Below are 20,499 nucleotides of genomic sequence, written 5' to 3'. Positions count from 1 at the left end.
TATGATGGAATACTACGCTGCTGTTTAAAAATCATGGCGAGGAAGAATTTGCTGAGCTGAGAAAATATCCATAATGTCTTTCTAAGTTTAAAAAGGCGGGCTCAAAGAGTATTCACTGTCTAATATGATGATATTTTTAAAAATAATCACATATTTGTATGGATCATACAAAAGGCCTTCTGTATGGATCATACAGAAGAAACGGCTCAAACGGGTCAATGGTGGTAACCTCTGAACGGTGATTTTTGTTTGCCTTTTCCTTGTTGTTTTGTTTTCTTTCTGTGTTTTCTGAAGTTTTATGCATCAGTCATATGTTGCTTTTACACTGAGGAAAAATTCCCTCATGGAAGTTACCGTAAAGTGTCATTTTCAGGGACAACACGACGAAGAGGCACAACACAACTAGGTCCACGTGGCCGCTTCGTCCATCTATCCGTTTGTCTATCCCTAATTTTTAATTAGCCTTTACAATTTTTTCCATTAATTTTATTTACTTATTTATTTTATTCATTAAGGAAGAAGTGTCGTAAGCATACGCCATGTGCCCGGCACTTACGGTTGTAGGCACTTGGGGTGCAGAAGCTCAGTTTTCTTAAGCCCGGTGCCGCGAGTCTCACGCTTCGGCTGTGGGGCTCTGTGATGTAGTTTCGGGTAGCGCCCGGGAGTTTCTTGTTTTAAATGAGCACCCCGGTGTGGTTCCGACTACTTGGTACCACCCTTTGAGAACCTGCGAAGAGTGGGCGTTTGAGCTTAACGACCTTAAAGTCTAAATATAATGAAAAATGGTGGAATGTGAAAACCTGGTTTGTGGGCTCCTCGATGGAATCTTGACTAAGTTCCCCCAGGCTGTCCCCGGATCTATGATTCCTAGCTGCACTGTCTTATTTTGGACTGTGCCATGTCTAAATGGGATGACAAGTAAAATACACCCAGCCAGGTTGCCAGCATCCTTGAAGGTCTTTCAAAGGGGCAAACACCTTCTTTTTTTAAGGACAGTCAGAGAGCAATAGCACAGGAAGTAATAATTTTGACAATAGCCACTGCTCACTTGTGCTCCTTAGTAGTCATTTACTCACGTAATCCTCTCGAAACTCCATACATTACCTATACGCAAAATGATCCCATTTTACAGATAAGGAACCTGAGGTTTAGAGAACTCAATTAACAAGCTCATGATTACATGGCCAGTCAGTTGGCCTGTCTGTCCACAAAGGCTCTGGGCCCAACTACTATATTACCCAGCCCCAAACTCTACTGGTGGCCGCTGCTCAACCACTAGACTGTGAGGTGATCTCTAGGCCTCAAGAATATTGACCAGCGTCAGGCAGCCGGCTGCTCGGTGGCCCCGGCTGAATGTTCTCTGATGCGAAATTATTATTTAACTTCAACCTTCTAAAACTGTGCCCTTCATGGTCTCAGCCGGTACAAAGTTAAAAAACACTTGATAAAATGCATAAAACACAGCCAGCAGCATATTTCCAAATCACGTTGTGAGCCAGGCAGCGTTCTCTTGCGCACACATTCCTGGGGCCAGAGCAGGTAAGAGAACATCCGTGGAGGAGCGTGGACGAGGGTGTCCACGGGACCCGGGACAGCGGGGGGTTTCAGGAGGCCCGTCCGCTGCACTGGGGACGGCCGGGGGTCGGCTTCAGGGGACTTGGGGGCAGTGACAATGGTGCAGGGAAATTTACTGCAGGTTTTGCTCAGTAGCAAAACTCGCGTTTGAAAGAAAGCTCATCTTCCACCCTAGCCCCACACAGGTTTTCCCTTTCTTCACTCTTTTGCAATACTGTGATGTGTCATTCTTATTCTTTCAATTTTTTATTTTATTGAGATACAACCTCTATACCATAAAATTCATGTACCCTTTTGAAAGGTACATTTCAGTGGTTTTTAGTACATCCACCGGATTGTGCAACTAGCATCACTATCTAATTCACGAATATTTTTATCGGGCCAAAAAGAAACTCCGTATCCATTACCAGTCACATGTCACTCTCTCCTTCCCACTGCCCCTGGCCAACTATGATGATTTTTAATGGTTCTATCTTTTCTCTTCAATTAGATGACAAGAGATCAGGGAACTCATCGTTTTTCCTGGAGCAAAGTAGGTCCTTAGTCAGTGTTTTTTCTTGGTGATAAAGCTCTCAACCTTAAGACTCTCCACATTTTTTTCCCAGTCTGTACAATAATTTTAAAATTATATGAAAAGACTGGAAGTAGAAAACAGACAGCTCATTCCCACCCCCACCCCCACCCCCACCCATTTAGGAAGACCTGAACTCAGAGGTGTCATGTCAACTAGATCAATGTTCTATTGGTCTTATTTTCAAATTTGTTTTGATTTAGGGAAAGACAAGGACATCTTGGGTCTTATATTGTAACATGAACATTGACGGTTCAGTGATTGATTATTCTGTGTTTTTCCAGCTCATAAAAGTACAATGAGGAAATTAACAGCTTGGCCTGTGGAAAAGGGGAAGTAATACTGAAACTCTGACGTGTCAGCTGGGTCTGAACTGGTTGTGTACAGAGCGAAAAGCAGGTCACACATAGGCCGAGACGTGGCTGCCACCAGGCCTGGGAATCTACAAACTCAGTCCCCTCTCATTGGCAGCACATGAAAGCTAAAGATAATCCCCTAATCCTGTGGCATTTTTTTAATCCATGGAATGGGCTTTGCAGCTCAAAATGTTTTACTTGAAGTCACACACTCTCTGGAGATACAAATATTTTGTTTACTCCTGCAGTATCTAGGGGAAAACTTTTCAAAATGAATGTCTGCAGTGCTTACTGCAAATAAAGACAGTTTTGTCTCTGTCCACCCCCAAGTTCCACTTCCTTTTAAATTCAAATAGTGGAAGCTCATGTGCCAACTTTTCCTCTGATCAACGAGAATACGCGATTCAGTGCACTGCTGAAAAGTGGGAACAGTCCAAATGTCTGTCAGTGGATGAGCGGATGAACAAAACGTGGTCTATCCCTTCAACGGAATATTATTCAGCCATCAAAAGGAATGAAGTACTGCCACACGCTGCCACATGGGTAGACCTCGAAAAGCAGGGAGAAAGAAACCAGACACAAAGCCACAGATCGTATGATTCCATTTATATAAAATGTCTACAAAGAGGCAAATCCATAGAGACAGGAAGCAGATCAGCGGTTGGCCAAGGCTGAGGGGGAGTGACTGCTAATGGTTACGGGATTTCTTTCTTGGGTGACAAAAATATTCTGACATTACATAGTGGGGTTGGTTGCACACCTTTGTGAATATGCTAAAAACTGCTAAATTGTCTACTTTAAGAGGGCGAATGTTATGGTATGTAAGTCACATCTTGTTTTTAAAAGTTAAAAAAAAAAAAAATTTGCTGCAAAGCCTCCCAAAGAGTTAAAAATAAGTGTGAGAGGGGAAACTCTGATCTTATTTTGTGGGCGCCTGTGCTGGAGATGGCTCAGCAGCATCCTCTGCGAGACACTTGCTCGAGTAAAACCCTCCCTGGCCTCGTCACTATGACACTCGGTTTCAGGCCTTTATCGTCGCTAGCTGGATCCATGGAACTAAGGAGTTTTGATAGCCAGAAAGGACCTTAGAGATTCCAGTTCAAACCTCTCCCTTGTCAGGTGGGGGAACTAGTCCCCGTGGTATGACATGTTCAAAGTTGCCTCGTTAGTGGCTGACCTGCGCCCGAAACCCCACCTTCTTGTCACTTGACATTTTCGGAAATTGTTTTCCTCCTTCTCCTCAGTCTCTCCCTGTTTCAGTTTGATTGGGCATCCCACAGATCTTAATCTTCCAAAACAAAGGTCTTATGTCACGTCCCTGCTAAAAAAAACTTTCAGTAGCTCCCTAATGCCCTCTGTCTCCTATCCGGCGCTCGCCTCCCACAGTTCCCTAAAGGAACCGTCTTTGCTGGCCTAACACGGAGTGTACTTTACAATATCAGGCCTTCGTTCACATTTTGCTACTAAACTTGTTATACGTTTATGCCTTCATTCCTTGGCTAAATCCCATGTTTCTTGAAGACTGGTATCGCGTCTTATGCATCTTTGACCTTGGGACACAGGGCGCAATGCAGTTCCTTGAACGTGGTAAGGCTCAGGAAATCGCTCAGTTGATTCCATTCACGGCTACAGCTAGTCTTTGCCCCGTATAAATCCAAGGTGTATCTTAGTTCTAGCGAACGACGTGTGGCTATTTGGCGCCTCGTCCGTTCCGTTGGAAGACAAAAGACTGAGTTTAATTTGGGGGGATCATCTGGACAGAGAGATCCTAGAAAACTTTCATGAGATTAGATTTAATCTCAAAAGGACAAAACCGTTGAAGGACGGCCGTCAAAAGATACACACTTCCAGTTACAAGATAAATAAGAACCGGAGACGTGACGTGCCTGTAGTTAACGCTGCTGGATGAATGACGCATGGATAATACCTGGTCGAGAGGGCGAATCCTGAGTGCTCCTCACGAGGGGAATTGTGTGTTCTTTTTTCTTTCTTCATTTTTATTGTACCTGCACGAGAAGATGGATGTTAGCCGAACCTATTATGATGATCATCTCACAGTATATGTAAATCGAACCATCATGCTGTACATCTTAAACATATGCAGTGATGTATGTCAATCATTCCTCAATAAACGTGGAGAAAAAACAAAACAAAACAAATAGGCGAAACTCACTGACTTAAAAAAAAAAAAAACAACCAAACGTTATTTTCGAAATAAACTTTTTATTCATTGCAGAAGCAATTTGGGTTCATTGGTAGAAGGTTCAGAAAATTCTGAGAAAGTTCCAGAAATGTAAAGAAGATAAAAAGCACCCATAATCTTGGCCCTTGGGGCATATCCATCGATAATCTTTGTTTATTGAGCCATTTTTCTATGCGCCCATACACACCACAGACACATTGTTTACAAAAGCGAGATTCTGCCTTGCACACTGTTTTGTACCGCGCTTTCGAATTAAATGAAAAGTGAAAAATGTAATGGCACTGCATTAGGTCGGAAGAGTTTTGCTGCCGTCAAGTCAAATGATTCATTCTGATGACATGGAGAAAGAGCAACTCAATGTTTGTTTTGCGTCTTTGCTTTTCGTGGTGCCGGAAAGGGTAAACGAGGCAGAGGAGGAAGAGTCCTGAGGACTAGGGAACAAACACCTTTTCAGCTACCGATTCCCTGGTGGGGGCGGGAGTGGGAGCGGACGCTGTGTCACCATCTTGGGACTCCTCTCGCCAGCTCTGCGAAGGAATTGGCTAAGGCGTCCGTCCATTAAGGTGTGTTCCTAGCTCTAGGATTTGGTGAACTTCGAAGTTTCTCCCTGTCCGTTCTTCGTCCTTGGATATTGCAGAAGCCTTCTACGTGCTCGAGAAGGCAGAGAATGTAACTGCTTTCTCCCTGGTTTATGCCAGCACAGTGCCTGGCAAAGGATCGGCACTCCATAAATACTTGTTAACGAATGAATGGGCAAGACTCCCATGAATGATATCCTTTGTCACTAACATCATTAGGTCTTTTTCTGGAAGCACCGTATAGGAATTCTATATTAAGGTTCTTGGAATTGGGATAAAAATACAAGTGAGCAACATCGTATGTTAATTGATTAATGGAAAGCATTTTCCTGTTGTCAGGATTCCATTTTGTTCTTCCCGTTGTCCCATTAGGGAGCTATGGCCATTTCCTCTCCGCAGGTAAATGGATGGGCATGTTCTTCTACTGTGCTATTATGCCTCATTATTTCTTTATTTCAGGCACCCCATATTCTCTTTGGTTGGAAAAGTCACTCCGCAATCACTCAGGCAAGCTCTACGCAGTTCTCAAACGTCAGTGTTTCTCAACAATTGCCTGGGGCTTAGCGATCCCCGTTTAAAATAATTATTCAAGGTGATTTTGATGCAGGTTGTCTGAAAAGCATACTTTGAAGGACACTAGCTTGAAATATTTTAGATTCAGTAATTTGTCAAGCAGATGAGGTGGCGATTATAAGGCCAGTAGGATCTTCATTGAGCATCAGCTTGCCCAAGCTATGGTTTCCAAGGAGACGAGAGGACAATATAATAATAGTTCATGTTCATTATGGGTTTACCATGCCAAGAGCTTTTGTTTGTGCTTTGCATACATTATCTTCTTTAATTCTTTTAGGAGCCCTATGGACTAGGTCCTGTTATTGCCTCCGTTGCACAAGGAAACTGAGGCTCAGACAAGTAGTCTAGCTTATCTACAATTAGATGAGGTTGACAACAGGATTAATCAAGGCCTGATACTGCTGGGGGAAGCTGACGAGTATCGCTGGGTGATTGGGAGAGTAATTCGTATTCTGGCTTCTACGTTCGTGTCCTTTCCCGTGTGTGGATTGCTCTTGGTGACTGTGAAACTGGAAAACAAAATAAAATAGTGAAATTCACATCATTTTCCTTTCTTCTGGGAAGTTTGAACACGCCTACTTACCAGCTATTTTAAGATATTAAGGAATTATTCCGTGTGTGTTTTTTTAATTTTTATTTTGGGTGTGATATTGGTATTTTGGTAATGTTAAAAAAAAAGTGCTTGTATTTTAGAGCTGTATATGGAAATATGCACAAATGAAACGCTAGACGGTTTTGGATTTGCTTCAAAGTAATCCACTTTGGGGCTGCCAATTAGCACCCTAAAACTGAAGCAAGATCAGTTTTAGGGTGCGAATTGTTGAAGCCGGCCGAGTAACACATTGGGGTTTATTATCCAATCGCCTTTGGTTTTGTATGCTTGAACATTTTCATAATAAAGAGTAAAAAGTAATTACCTGTCTCATGTTCCTTCCAGTCTGTAAGTGGATTTACCAAGTTTAACTAAAGCAACTCGAAATTAATGATAGATTAATATGTGGTTGCTGCAGAAAAGCACTTAAATTTTTTAGCAAGGATCTTCAATGTCTTAATCCAAAGAAGCAAATGTTTTAGAAGTTTCAGGCATTACCTTGACCTGATAAGGGAAGTATTTTGTATCAACCTGAACTTTCTCCTTCCCTATTATACTTGTGTGTAGAATTGTTCCTGATCCCTGAGTTTGGGGACACTTTCGATAATCGCTACCTTTTCTTTTCTAATAATGCTTTATAATGGTAACCTAAAAATAAAAAGGCTTTTCAGAGTGATAGGCAACGAGCATTTATTGAGATCAATAATAGTAACTATTTGGGATGCACTGATTCAGGCAGAAGCCCAAATAGTGTTCCTATTATTAGGGAAAAAGGCAAAGGATCTTTATAAGAAAGGGAAGGCAAACAATTACATCAACAGAAGGAGGGATTTCTATTGGTGTGGATAAGCTAACGCAGTGACACTAATTCTAAACAATGTTTAATTTTCAGTGCAGTTGTCATCAGTCCAATAGTCACAATAACTACTTTCTTGTTATCCTTGCAAACAGTCCTTTGAGAAACAAGGTTGCTTAGGCCCAGTCCAAAGATTACTTTGTCCTGTTTTTAACATTCTAGGGTTTGAGGTGTAAGACCTGCAATGCAGTTCCTCAGGCATGGCAGCTCCTGGTCCATTTTAAAGCGGCTCAGTTTCTACTATTGTTTACAGTGAGGATGTGGTGTTGCATAACATTCAAAATGCTTTCAGTTGTTGCTCCTAGACACTTGTTACTTTTCTGTGAGCAGAGAGTTCATGTTATTAAATATGGGAACAAGTAGGGATTCCAGGAGGTTCACTGGATTGAGTTGTTGGATTGATTAATGAATCCTTTCATTTATCCATCTCTCCTGCAAACAGGCAGCTTGCATTGAGCACCTACTACATATCCGATATGGTGCTGGGTTGACAGGATACAGAGATGCATACACCGGTGCCTGACTTTGAGGTGCTCACATTTTAGGAGGGAAAACAGTGTGCTAAGTGAGTAAATCTGCATTTGAGGGCTTCATGGAGATGAGACTAAACGCTGCATCATGCAAAATAAGCAGCAGTTCATCACACACCTAATTAACAACGCGACCAGGTCCAGCACCCAGGGATCCTGCCATCCGCCTGGTCCAGCACAATTTCTGTGTTGTAATTGCACTTCTCTTTTTTCAACTGAAATCCCCCCCTTTTTTTTTTTGTTCCTTATAATGCCTGCAGGATTTTTCTTAAAGCCTTACAATGACGCTGTTATCTACACTGCACACAATAAAGCCGACTTCTTTTTTGGGGGATGCAGGGAGCGACAGGCTGCGGAGAAGGAAGGGGCAGAAGGCAGAAGGATGCCCGGGGACTGGTCCCTTCTAGGTATAGCCCGGGGGTGTGTCCGTTCACCTGCGACACAAATCGCTGCGTCCTCGCACTCCGATGGCTCTCGTGGTGACTGACGGTGTGCAGAACCTCACTCATGTTTACCTGTTCTGCAGCCATTGCTCACCTCTTCCCACACACCCCCACACTTGCACACAAAGCCACAGAGCGACTTAAACATTTTTTCCTTTAAAAATCCTTCCCCCAACCCATTTTAAAATGTCAAGTGTTTCAGTTTTGAGAAAAAAAAAGAAAGCATGACTCATGACAGGCTGACAAACAACTATCTGGAGGTACGCTGGTGAGTCACGCCTCCGAGATCTGCCTTTATGTTGTAAAAAGGGCCCAGGATTGAAGGAGCATCATGGGACCAGCCAGTAAAATTCCACTACTTGCTAAGGCCGTTCGGGAGGTAATTAAAAAACCCTGGGCTTTTTCCAGCCCCAGTCTAGTGTAGGATTCTGGGTGCCCTCCAGGTACGTTGATCTATACAGGCAATCAGGAAGAATGATTGTTAATAACTGGAATAAAACCATTATTATCTTTCCATGCCCACTGCCATGCCGAACCAGCCCTGCTTGTTTCTGCGAGCCAGTGAGACTGCTGGATTTTCTTGAAGGGTATTGGGTTGCTAAGCAACAGCGCTGGCAGCATCCATCATGCCCAGCAATGTCAGCACCAGAGTGCGGCCTGCGGAGCATGCTTGCTCCCCTCCCCCCAGCTTCCCCTTGTACCCCCTCCCCTATGAAAAATGCTAATTCGCGTCTTGGGGACAGGAGCTGTGCCAGGTGATTCTGTGTATAAAACACCACAGTGCAGCACACGAAGCACAAATATTGTTTTTGGTTGCAAAACAGGGCATGTGACGGAACTGAAAAAAAAGAGGCTCATTTGTGTACACGGCTCATATAAGGAGGGTAGACATAATTTAAAAGCCTGTGTGTCAAGCATCCTGGTGTGTTCTGCCTTTAAATCATTTTTCTCTCTCTGCCCTACAGCATCTTATTTACACTCTGGTCTGTCCATCTCTCTCTCCCTCCCTTTGTTCCGTGGTCTCCTGGGTGATGGAGTTATTGTTTGCGTGTGGGGCTGTGTGGACAAAAGAGAGCCTATTTCTAAATGGGAGACAGCCCCGTGGTTAACGATTGGAGCCTGCTGTTTACAAGGCCTGTCACCGTGGTGGTCTGGCTCCGGAAGGGCCCATTTTCTGGGCGGGGTCTCCACCTGGGCACCCTCTGTCTGTGCCTTTTACTTCGTTTTGAGGGGCAGCAGGCTGAGGAAGCTGGTCACGTGCCAGAGGGAGAGTGATAGGCAGGAAAGAGTATCAGCTTTGGGGTAAGACGGACCTAGATCCATATCCTTTCTCTTTTCCAACCGGCTCTGGCATCTTGGCAAGTTACTCTCCCCATTTCTGAGAAGAATGCTAAACAAACAAACAAACAAACAAAACACACAAAAAACACTCCGCCTCATCGGGTTATTGAGAGGGCTGAGTGTGATAATGCATCGACATGCCTGGTCCTCGGTGTTTATGAAGCGGCAGACATTACAAAGATCGAGGGAATCACAGATGATTCCCAGTTGGAAGGGTGTTTAAGATGTCGCCTGGTTCAGCCCAGCGGATAAGCAAGGCAGGCTCCAGCTGACTGCCAAAGGCTGGCTACACCTGGTTGACCTTTGGTGACAAAGTTGGGTCACAGTGTTCAGGCTCCTGGCCCAATGGTCTTTCTCCGGGGCCCATTATGACATCTGCTTCTTCCTTAAAGTTATCTCTTGGCTTTAGGAGTAATGTCCCTCTTTTTTATACGCGAACAAGGCTGGCTGTCAGGGACCTTTGGCCGACTGCAGGGTTTTGATGGTGATTAACACCTGAAATGTGACTGGAAGCCTGGCAGAGCTGAGGATGTGCCCGGGAGCCTGGGCGGATGCTTCGCTGATTCTCCTCTGCCAGCTCCATCATGCTTTATGCTACCTCTGCTCTGAAGCCGTTAAGCAAGAGCTTTGTCTAAGGCCCAACCGAAACTACGATGTCAGACAGGAAATACGTAGGATGCCTTATCTGAAGGTGACTTTCTAATTCTTGCTTTAAAATCATAACCGCCGAAGATTGTTGGTGGCACAAGGCCTCAGTTATTACCAAAGATGCTATTTTATACATGTAAAGAACTCCCCTGCTCCCAAGAATCTACACCATTCTCTCTTAGAGAAACCACATCCTGTGAAGGAAAACTGGGACCTTCCTGGTCTGGTGTCCCCGGCAAGGGAAGAGCAGAGCAGACAGTCCTCAACTCGAGCTGAGGTGGCCGTGTCCTGTGGTCCAGTTGGGCATGCCTTTTTAGGAGCCTGGGACTAGGGACAAGGGATTGGTCCAGGTTTGCTTTGGGTCAGAGGTGGGTGAGAAGACCGATGGGCAAAGTGAATCTGCAGGAGACAGACAGGTCAATGCGTGCCGGAAACCCTGGCGGCGAGGGGTGGCGATGCGTTGGTGGCCAAGAACTGTCGGGAGATCCACCCGAGAGGCTGTCGGGGAATTCCTCCCCTCCTCCTGTTCCCACTGCAAGGTGTGTGGGGACACCACACCATGACAAAGTGGGAAAGGTTCCTCCAAGGACAAGACCTGTCATTCACTAGTGGTGACTTAGAGTCCAGAGTCAGTAAACACACACACACACACACACACACACACACACACACACACACACACACCCCTAGAATACCGGTCAAAAACACGAGCCAGATCTGCCGACTTTCAATCCTGGCTTTATCATTTAGCTGTGTTACTTCGAGCAAGTCATATAACCTCTCGGGGCCTCAATTTTCTCATCAGAAAACTAGGGATAATAATATATACCTTCAGGGTTACTTTGAGAATAATTGAGGTAATCTACATAAAACACTTTGTACAGGACAGAACACGCAGAACTGTTAACTCTTTTTGTTGTTAGGGCCTGATCTCTCTCTTTAGCTACAGGTTAGAGATGACAGGGGATCATAAGAAATCCCAATTCTACCCCAAAATGTGAAAGCTTTTTCACTCAACCAGAGAGAAGTGGTCTGCAGAAAACTCACCATCATGACCTCCAGGGCACAGTCCAGTTCGCTGGGGAGAATTACTATCTCTCCAGCCTGCCAACCATTCCCTTCTGTGGGATGACCCAGGGCATAGCACAGGGCACAAGAAGTAGAAGCTGCACCCAGTGATTAAACTGGTTCTTCTATAAGAGAGATGTGACTTTGAAGGGGAGCTCATGTGGGATCCTGGGGCAGGGCAAAAGGTGGGAGCAACTCTCTCAGACTCCCGCTCTTGGCACACCTTCTCAACACTGCTTGGCAGCCAGGACCTCAGCCCAACTAGCACAACCCTGGGACCTGATGCAGGTGCATAGCTGCTCGCCTGGGTGATGCTGGCTCGATGAATGGCTATTGACCTCCTGGGACCAGAGATGGGCCCTTCAAGCAGCCAGGCTATTGTTCTCGAGCCAGGTGGGGTGATGAGGGTGTGGAATGGAGAACACCTTTACCTCTCAGGAATGCAGGGAGAGACTCTCTCTCCACCGTACTCCCCTGCCCCCGTACTTTCTTAAGTGAAAGTATTTTCTCTTCCTTCTTCTCTTCACTTTCCTCTTCCTTACAACCAAACCTCATGTCTAGGCTGTAAAAACAGTGCCAGGAAGCCTCTTCACATCTCGGCGGGGCTGGAAAAATGAAGAGATAAGTGAACTACATTACCTGATGACACTTATGCTGCAAAATCTCATGACGTTCTGGATGAACTATCATGTACAGCCTTTTAAGTGCAGATCCAAGCTCATAAGAAAGCAAAGGAAATCTCCAGCGGCCAAATGAAGAAGGTTCTGCAAACCAGAGCATCAAGTACATGACTGGAACAGTGGCACCCTGGGTACGGGGTGGTGAGTACTGGCTGATTTTCATAATCTGGACACTTGGCTTTGAAAGTTCATCCAGGACATTTGCGAGGTAGCCAGTTTGGTGATATTACGAGTAGTGCTGCTTTGAACATTGTAAGTGCCTTAATTTTGCTTGAACATAAGACATTTCTGTTGGACAAATACCTAAGAGAAAAATCATCGCATCTTACGTATGCATTAATTCAGATTTGGAGAATTCTGCTAAGTAGCTTTTCAGAGTGATTAACCATTTTAAATTCCCAGGGTATGAACATTCCAGTTGCTCCACAACAATTGATATTGTCTTTTCTTCTCTACCTTATTTTAGCCACTCTGGTTGGATTTTTGTTTCCATGATAACTAGTGAGAGTGAATACTTTTTCACAAGTATTTAAATTTGGTGATTTGGTATATGCTTTTGTGAAACGCCTGTTCAAGTACTTTGTTCATTTTTCCATTTTTTTCTAAATGATTTATATCTAAAATATAAATCTTTGCCAGGTATATTATTGCAAATAGCTTTTTCTATTCTATAGCTTGCCTTTTCACTCTCTTGGTAGTGTTTTTTTGATGAACGGATGTCTTTGATTTTAATAAAGCCAATTATCGGGATTAGTTATTGTAGTCATTGCTTTATGCAACCAATTTAAGAAATGTTGGCTTACTCCAGAGTAATAAAGATATTTTCCTATGAGTTATTTCAGAAGCTTTATTGTTTTTCTTTCACATTTAGATCTATAATACATCTGGAATTTTTTTGTGTGTGTATAAAGATTTATATATCTATTCATATTTTCTCATCTAGATATGTAATTGATTCAATGCCATTTAATTTAAAAGAACATTCTTTCCCCATTGTATTGCATTGTCACCTTTACCATAAATCAAGTTACCATATATGTATTGGCCAATTTCTAGATTCTTTATTCTGTTCCACTAGTCTATTTGTGACAATATCACATTGCATATCATGACCTAGCTTTACAAGAGTCTCGATATCAGATAGAGAAAGTCCTCCAACTATAAAGACTTACAAAAGACTTTGAAATGTACAAAGATAAGAAGACATTCTTAGAAAAATAATCTAATATTAATAAAAATAAAAAATAGTTATTAAAATTAAAAACTCAATATGCAAATTAGATGAAACTGAAGGAGGTTTGGGAAATTGGAAGGTAGAGCAGAGGAAATTTCACAGAAAGCAGTTTAGAGAATTAAGAGATAGAAAATATGAAAGGGAGTTTAAGGGACAAGTAGGACGGGGTGAGAAGTTGCAATATACATACGATGGGATTTTCAGAGGGTAAGAAGATAATGTGGAAGAAGTAGTACTCAAAGTGATAACAGCTAAGAAATTTTTAGAACTGAACAAAAATTGAATCCTAAAAATAAAGAAGCACAATGAATCCTGAGCAGAATTAAAAAAAAAAAAAACTATAGCAGAAGAAAAGGGGAAATCGTGAGAAAAAAAGAAAAAGAGAGAAGAGACAAGGAAAAGGTAGAATAAGTATAAACAGGGTATGTCATTCGGTTAAAAGATAGAGATTGCTAGAATAGCTTAAACGCACAGACACACAAATCCAACAAGCCTCTTATTTCCAGGAGTAAAACAGAAAGATTGAAAATAAAATTATGTGAAAATACACACCAAGAGAAAAGAAAGCGATTGCAGCTCTACTAAAATCAGACAAAACAGCCTTTAAGTATAAAAGCACTATTAGGGAGAAAAATAGTCACATACTATATATGATAAAAGGAAAAGTTCGTTAAGATAGACCCATCTAGACTGCACCTAGCAAGGTCATCACCTTAAATATTTTTACAGCAAAAATGTACATAATTACAGGGAAAGATTGACAAACCCACAGTCACAGTTGGGAATTTTAATATACTGCTCATAGCAATTGACAAACCAAGGAGACAGAAAATTAGTAAGATTATAAAGATTTAAACAACACAATGAATAAGCTTGAACAATAATCATATATACGATTCCACATTCATCAATAGAGCATATGTGTTCTTTCTAAACAAATATGGAAAATTTATAGAAGTTGATTAAATACTAGATATTTATTAAAGTTTTAAAACTGACAAAAACTATACTGTATAATATTTGTGGATATGTTATTTATATTAAAAAAGCATAAATACATGGGAATGATAAACTCCAAATTCAGGCTGTAAGTTTTTCTGGACGCGGAAGGAAGGAAAGAGACAAGAGTGGGACATATTAAGATTCTCGATAGCATCTGAAGTGCTTTTTAAAAATAACTTAACTAAAAGAACAGATCAGCTTCCTGTCCTGGTCCTGATGGAGTATACCCTTTAAGCTTATCTCTCCCACTGATTACAACTAAGAGTCTGTACAAAAAAAATGCAACTACTTGAGGATTCTAAAAAGTAAGAGCGGACAGGTTGGCGGAGGGAGTTAAAACTTGAAGAGTGATCTATTCAGGGGTGAGCTACAAATTTTTACCCTTTTTTATGTCCCAACGTTGATTGGAGAGAAGGCTGGTTGAGGACCTAAACTTTTGAGGAAACCCCTGTATTTGTACCAGAAGATTGAGAAAAGGGGGCCTTAGGAGGTAATGAATAGGAGAAATTTGAGGGAAGAGAGAAGTGAAGGGGGATCCCCAAATTCCGTGTGTGCACCAACACAAACTCTTGCCCGGAAGTTGCATATGCCCAGGAGAGACCTGAAAGCTGTACCGCAAAGGCTCTGACAACTGACCTGACGCTGGAACCCCTCAAACACAAGAGAAAACAGAGCTTATGGTCTGAACGCAGCTGGGTTGAGTGCCTGCTAAAACAAAATAAAGCATAACAAAACAAAATCGACCTCTTTCAGAGTTTTTTTTTTTAAATGGAATCTAAACTTTTATAGTATAATATTTAAAGTGTATGAAATACAATGCAAACTTACTTGACATGTGAGAAGTGGGAGAACAGTGACCATTTCTCAAAGGAAAAGAGAGTCAATGATGTTGGAATTATCTGACAAGTACTTTAAGTCAGAGATTACAATCATGCCCACAAGGTAAAGGAAGTAGCCTCAAATGGAAAGATAGGAAGTGGTCAGCAGAGAAATAGAAACCGCAAAAAAAGAAAAAAGAAAAAAGAAAAAGAAAAGAATGCAATGGAAATTTTAGAAATAAAAATGATAATATCTGAAATAAAAAAATTTATTGAATGGATTCGATAGCAGAATGGAAATGGGAAAGAAGATAAAAATGATCTAATCTGAAGAACAGAGAGGACAATGGTTAGAGAAGAAAGAACAGCAACAATCTGTGGGACAAGATCAAAAAGGTCTATCGTTCTTGTTACCGGAACACTAGCAGGCAAGAGGAAGGAAGTTGGAGAAGAAAAAAATATATATTTGAAGACTTAATCACTGAAAATGTCCCAAGTTTGGTGAAAAAACATATTTATAAACTCAGGAAGCTCAGCAAATTTCAAACAGCATGAATTAAAAGGAAATTGGGCCCAGACACATCATAATCAAACTGTCGAAAACCAAATATAATGGAAAAATCTTGAAAGCAGCCAGAGATAAGTAACACATTATATAGGTCAACAATGACTCATGTGACCAAGAGTTACAAACCATGCAGGCCAGAAGACGGTAGACTAACATCTTTCAAGTGCTTGAAGGAACAACAAAAAAAAGTTAATCCAGAATTCTATGCTCGGAGAAAATAACCTTTTAGTAAAGACAGCAAAAGAAAGACGTATTCTCAGATTAAGGGAATGTAAGAGAATGCTTTGCCATCAGAGCCGCTTTAAAATAAATACTCAAGGGAGTCCTACAGGCTGAGGGCCAATGACCCCAGGGAGAGACCTGGGACTTCGGGACAGAAGGAAGGGCAGCAGAAGTGGTAGATAGCTCAGGAAATGTGACAGACTCTTTTATCTTTCCTTAAGTTCTTTAAAAAAATTATGAAGCAAAAATTGTAACCTTCCTAGAGTCTTCGATATATTTAGAAATAATACATACTACAACTATAACAGAAATGGGAGGAGAGATGAAGGTGCATACGGTCGTAAGGCTTCTACATTTTTCTCTGAAGTGGTAAAACAGTAATTTGAAGTAGTCTGTGAAAAGTTAGCAGTGTATATTGTAATCTATAGAACAACTGCTAAAAATACAATACGAAGAGAGATAGCCCAAAAGCCAACAGTTAATTAAAATGGATTACTAAAAAATGCAAATAATTCAAAAGAAGGCAGAAAAGAAGGAACATAACCATAAAACAGAGGAGACAAATGGAAAACGAATACTACAATGATAGGCCTAAATCCAACCGTACCCATAATTACACTAAATATAAATGATCTAAACACATCAATTAAAAAACAGAGATTTTCAGGTTGAATAAAAAAGAAGACACAAAACTTGAAAAAAAACCAAACAAACAAAACCCTGTTTAAATGTAATAGGTTAAAAAAGGAAAAGATATAAAGCAAAGGAGATAAGATACTAAAACCAGGTGATACTTATGAGTTAATTACATTACTTGTTATTATACTTGATATATTTGAAATAGTCATAATAATAATAAAAGTAAGTTGGAAAAATAAATTTTCTCCAAAACTTCCCATGATTCCCTTTTGCCTCTGAGATAAAATCATACAAGATCTTAAGATGTCTTGTCCCATCTCGTCTCCTATATAACTAGACCAGTGAAGAGACCAAGAGCCAAGATCAAGAATCAGGCAGCCAGACTTCAAATTCCACTTCTTACCTATTGAACATGGATGGAGAACTTCTTTAAACCTCAGAAGGCTTCAACTATAAAATAGATATAACATTACCTAACCCTAAGGGTTTATGTTGAAAAATAAATGTAATACTGTACTAAAGTACCTGGCCTAATGCTTGCCACATAGAAATTGCTCAATAAATATTAGCCATGAGGAGCCAGACTGATTTACCTGTTGTTTCAAAGATACTGTACATTGTCCTATCTCCCTGCCTTATCTTACTAACAAACGGCAGATCACAACCCCTTAATGGATGTTGAAATTGATTGAGATGATTACGATCAGTACTTAAAAAAATTGGAATCAAATGTTATAGAATAGAATAGAATAGAATAGGATGGAATGGAATGGAACTGAATGGAACAAAACAAAACAGAACAGAATTTTTGAAAAAGTAAATTGTGTTTAGTTAGGGTAAGCATTGTTCCAATGTATGGGTATAAAGCACATTTCTTACTGTAGATTTTCACCAAAATGAGCTTGAGAAAGGTTGGTTTCTGTGAATGCTTTGGCCCGAAATAATGAGCTCTCTGGCCCTCTCCCATGGATTTTCAAAGCCCTTCTTAAGACCTATCTCCTTCAAGAAGTCCACACATGTCCCTCATTGCTATGGGCTGCTACTTCTGCCCGTTCAAACTTGTTTTCGCTGAAGGGTAATTTTATCAAGCAGTCCTGAGGACATTGAGTACACCTCTGGCCTTGGGTTCCAGTTTTCCTAGCTACGTTTCTGCCTTGTTTCTGTAGCCCATCCCCCATCTTGTGCTTTGCCTCAGCGTGGGTCGGGGGCGCAGTTCTTGGGGCGCTGGTGAGTGTGTGGGGAGCTTCTTCCTGCCCACCTCGTGGTGGCTGCGTTAAGGGTGGTTCTCGTCTTGTGCCTCTAGAATGAGCCTTGAGATATCTGTCCATTCCTTGTTTTTTTTTTTTTTCTATCATTCAGTACACATTCCAGTCGTTCTTGTTATCTGAGAACATGGAATTATCGAATACTGAATAATTGCCCCGGGGCGGGGGGGTAGGGAAACAGAGTTAGGTTTCTTTGAGCCTCTAGTCACATTATTTTCGTCAACCTAATATAACCTTATTTATTTGCGTTTTTGTTTAAAGACATTGTATTTCATCTAGATCATCGATTCATTAACATCGAGCTTACATTCGACAGAGTAACACACGCCTGAGGAAAAGTCCCCTTACACGTGTTTTCCTTGTAAGGCCTGTCACAGCCTGCCTGCTCTGGAGGACACTGGGCAGCACCTCAGCACTGTGCTCGGGCACTGCTTTCAACTGTGAAGTCTCCAGGAAAAATAAAGCACAACGTGTGAAAAACGCGGCACTGAATAGACCGAGTAAAGGACATCTGTTTACCGTATGAGGGCTGAAATGAGAAAGTGATCGTCGCCTGGTTCGGCCTCAGCCGGGCACGTGTGCATAGGCAAGTCACATTTTTCCCTGCCCTGAGCACGTCCGTGAGTGATTGTGAAAGCGCCGTGAGTATTGCTTCGGGAGTCACAAATAGATTTCAGCAAGTAGAATTCGCAAAGGTGGAATCTGTGAGCGAGGGGTAACTGTGTGTCGTCTGTTTGCCAAGCACCCAGGGCGCGGGGTTGCGGCTAGGCCTAAGCAGTGAAGAAGACAGGCGTCGTCCCTGCCCTCCTGAGCGCCTAGGGACCAGTGTGGGTGACGAAACACCAGTCGGAAGCAAACGAGAACCTCTACCGTTTCGACCGTGGAAAGTGCCACGAGGGAAGTGGCAGGGCCCAGTGAGGAGAGTGAGGGGGAAGTGGGTGGTTGGGAAAGACCTCTGGGAACCCGTAGGTGTGAGAAGGAGCCAGCCGCGTGCCGAGCACCATCTGAAGAATGCCTCAGGCGGCGGGGACAGCGCATCACAGGCCCCGAGACAGGAAAAAGCTGGGATTCTCACGTGCCGAGTTTTCAATTTGTCAGTAAGTCCTTTTGGCCCCATCTTCCTAATATATCCCGAACTGATCACTTCTCACGGCCTCCCTGTACCACCCCGCCTCACGGAACCCAAAGAGGTCGGCGTGGCCGCAGCACAGAAGGGAAGGAGGAAGGTGGCCTGAGATGTTGCCAGGGGACAGACGATGCAGGACTTGTGAGTCCTGAAAAAGAGTTTGGCTGCAATCAAAATGCTAGGTATGGGAAGCTGCATATCTGTAGGTTTTAATATGAGAGTGCTGAGAGGTGATCCACGTTCTGAGACCAGGTCCTCCTGAGGAGAGGGAGCACCAGGGGGCAGTAAGGGCAGAAGCAGGGGTCCTCAAACCCCCGGGCCATGGACCGGTACTGGTCCGTGCTCTGTTAGGAACCGGGCCGCACAGCAGGAGGTGAGTGGCGGGAGAGCCATTGAAGCGTCATCTTTATTTGCAGCCAGTTTTTTTTTTTTAGGCGAGGCAACCCTTGGTTGACCACACAGATTGCAAAGACCCTGCCAGCTTACAATCCCTTATTTTTTATTTTTATTTATTTTTATTTAATTTTCCCTCCACGGTAGCATTATCACCTCAGCTCCACCTCAGATCATCAGGCGTTAGGTTCTCATAGGAGCACCGGTCCCTGGTGCCAAAAAGGTTGGGTGGGGCCTGCTGGGCAGAAGTGAGTTCTCCTCCAATTTTTCTCGCAACCTGAGCCTGGGGTGCTGGTAACGGAGACGGAAAGAAATAGGTTGATCTGGGAGGTGTTTAGGAGGTAGACTCACAGGACCGCTGATGGCTGAGAGGTGGCCAGGAGGCGGTCATTGAGCCCAGGCTCAGCTTTTCCTGTCGTTTGTCCTGAGCAAACCCGTCTCGTTTCCTCATCCTCATTCTTCCAGGCCCGGCCCTCACTACTCCCTACCTTCTGAGCCCACTTCCGGCTGCTTGAGTTTGAACTCCATTGACATTCGTTGTCCTTGCCTGTTTCCTGCTCTTGCCCCACATTGCTCAGTACTGGAAGCGTCTGTGTGCGTCCGATCTTTCCAGGTGAACTGATGCTCCTAGAGTGCCCTTTCCTTCTATGTCCTCCATCGCCTCTGATGACCCCCATGTTTGCATCTCCCACCTGGACCCTGGACCCCGACCCCCAAATTCGTGTCTCCAGCTGAACACTCAGTGCCTCTGTTGGAACACCCAACAAGCTTCTCGTCCAAGACTGAGCCCTCGATGTGCTCCCCACAAAAGGCCCTCCCCGTAATCTTGGTTGATGACAACTTTATTCTCATTACTCAGGCCTAAAAGCTTGGAGTGATTCTTGATTCCTCTCTTACGTGCCATATTCAGTTCCTTTTTTTTTTTGCAAGTCCTTTGGGCTCCGCCTTCCAAATGCATCTGGAATCTGACTGCTTCTCGTCATCTCCCTGTCCCGGCCGGCTTCAAGCCACCACCGTCTGTCGTCTGTCGCTTTGACAATTGCAACAGCCTCAGATAGTCTTTCAGAGCCTTCGCTTCTCTGAGGTCCCGGGGCGCTGCTCCGCCCTCCCTAACTCCACCCCCACCTGCTGAGGCCTTAGACCCCCCGCATGTCCTGCTCAGGCTTCTGGACTGCTGCTCCCTTCCCCCATTTATCTGCTCGGCGGGCTCATCCCGAG

The sequence above is a fragment of the Rousettus aegyptiacus genome, unplaced genomic scaffold (genome assembly GCF_014176215.1).
Source record: "Rousettus aegyptiacus isolate mRouAeg1 unplaced genomic scaffold, mRouAeg1.p scaffold_m13_p_4, whole genome shotgun sequence".
Taxonomy (NCBI): domain Eukaryota; kingdom Metazoa; phylum Chordata; class Mammalia; order Chiroptera; family Pteropodidae; genus Rousettus; species Rousettus aegyptiacus.
This window is presented reverse-complemented; position numbering follows the sequence as displayed.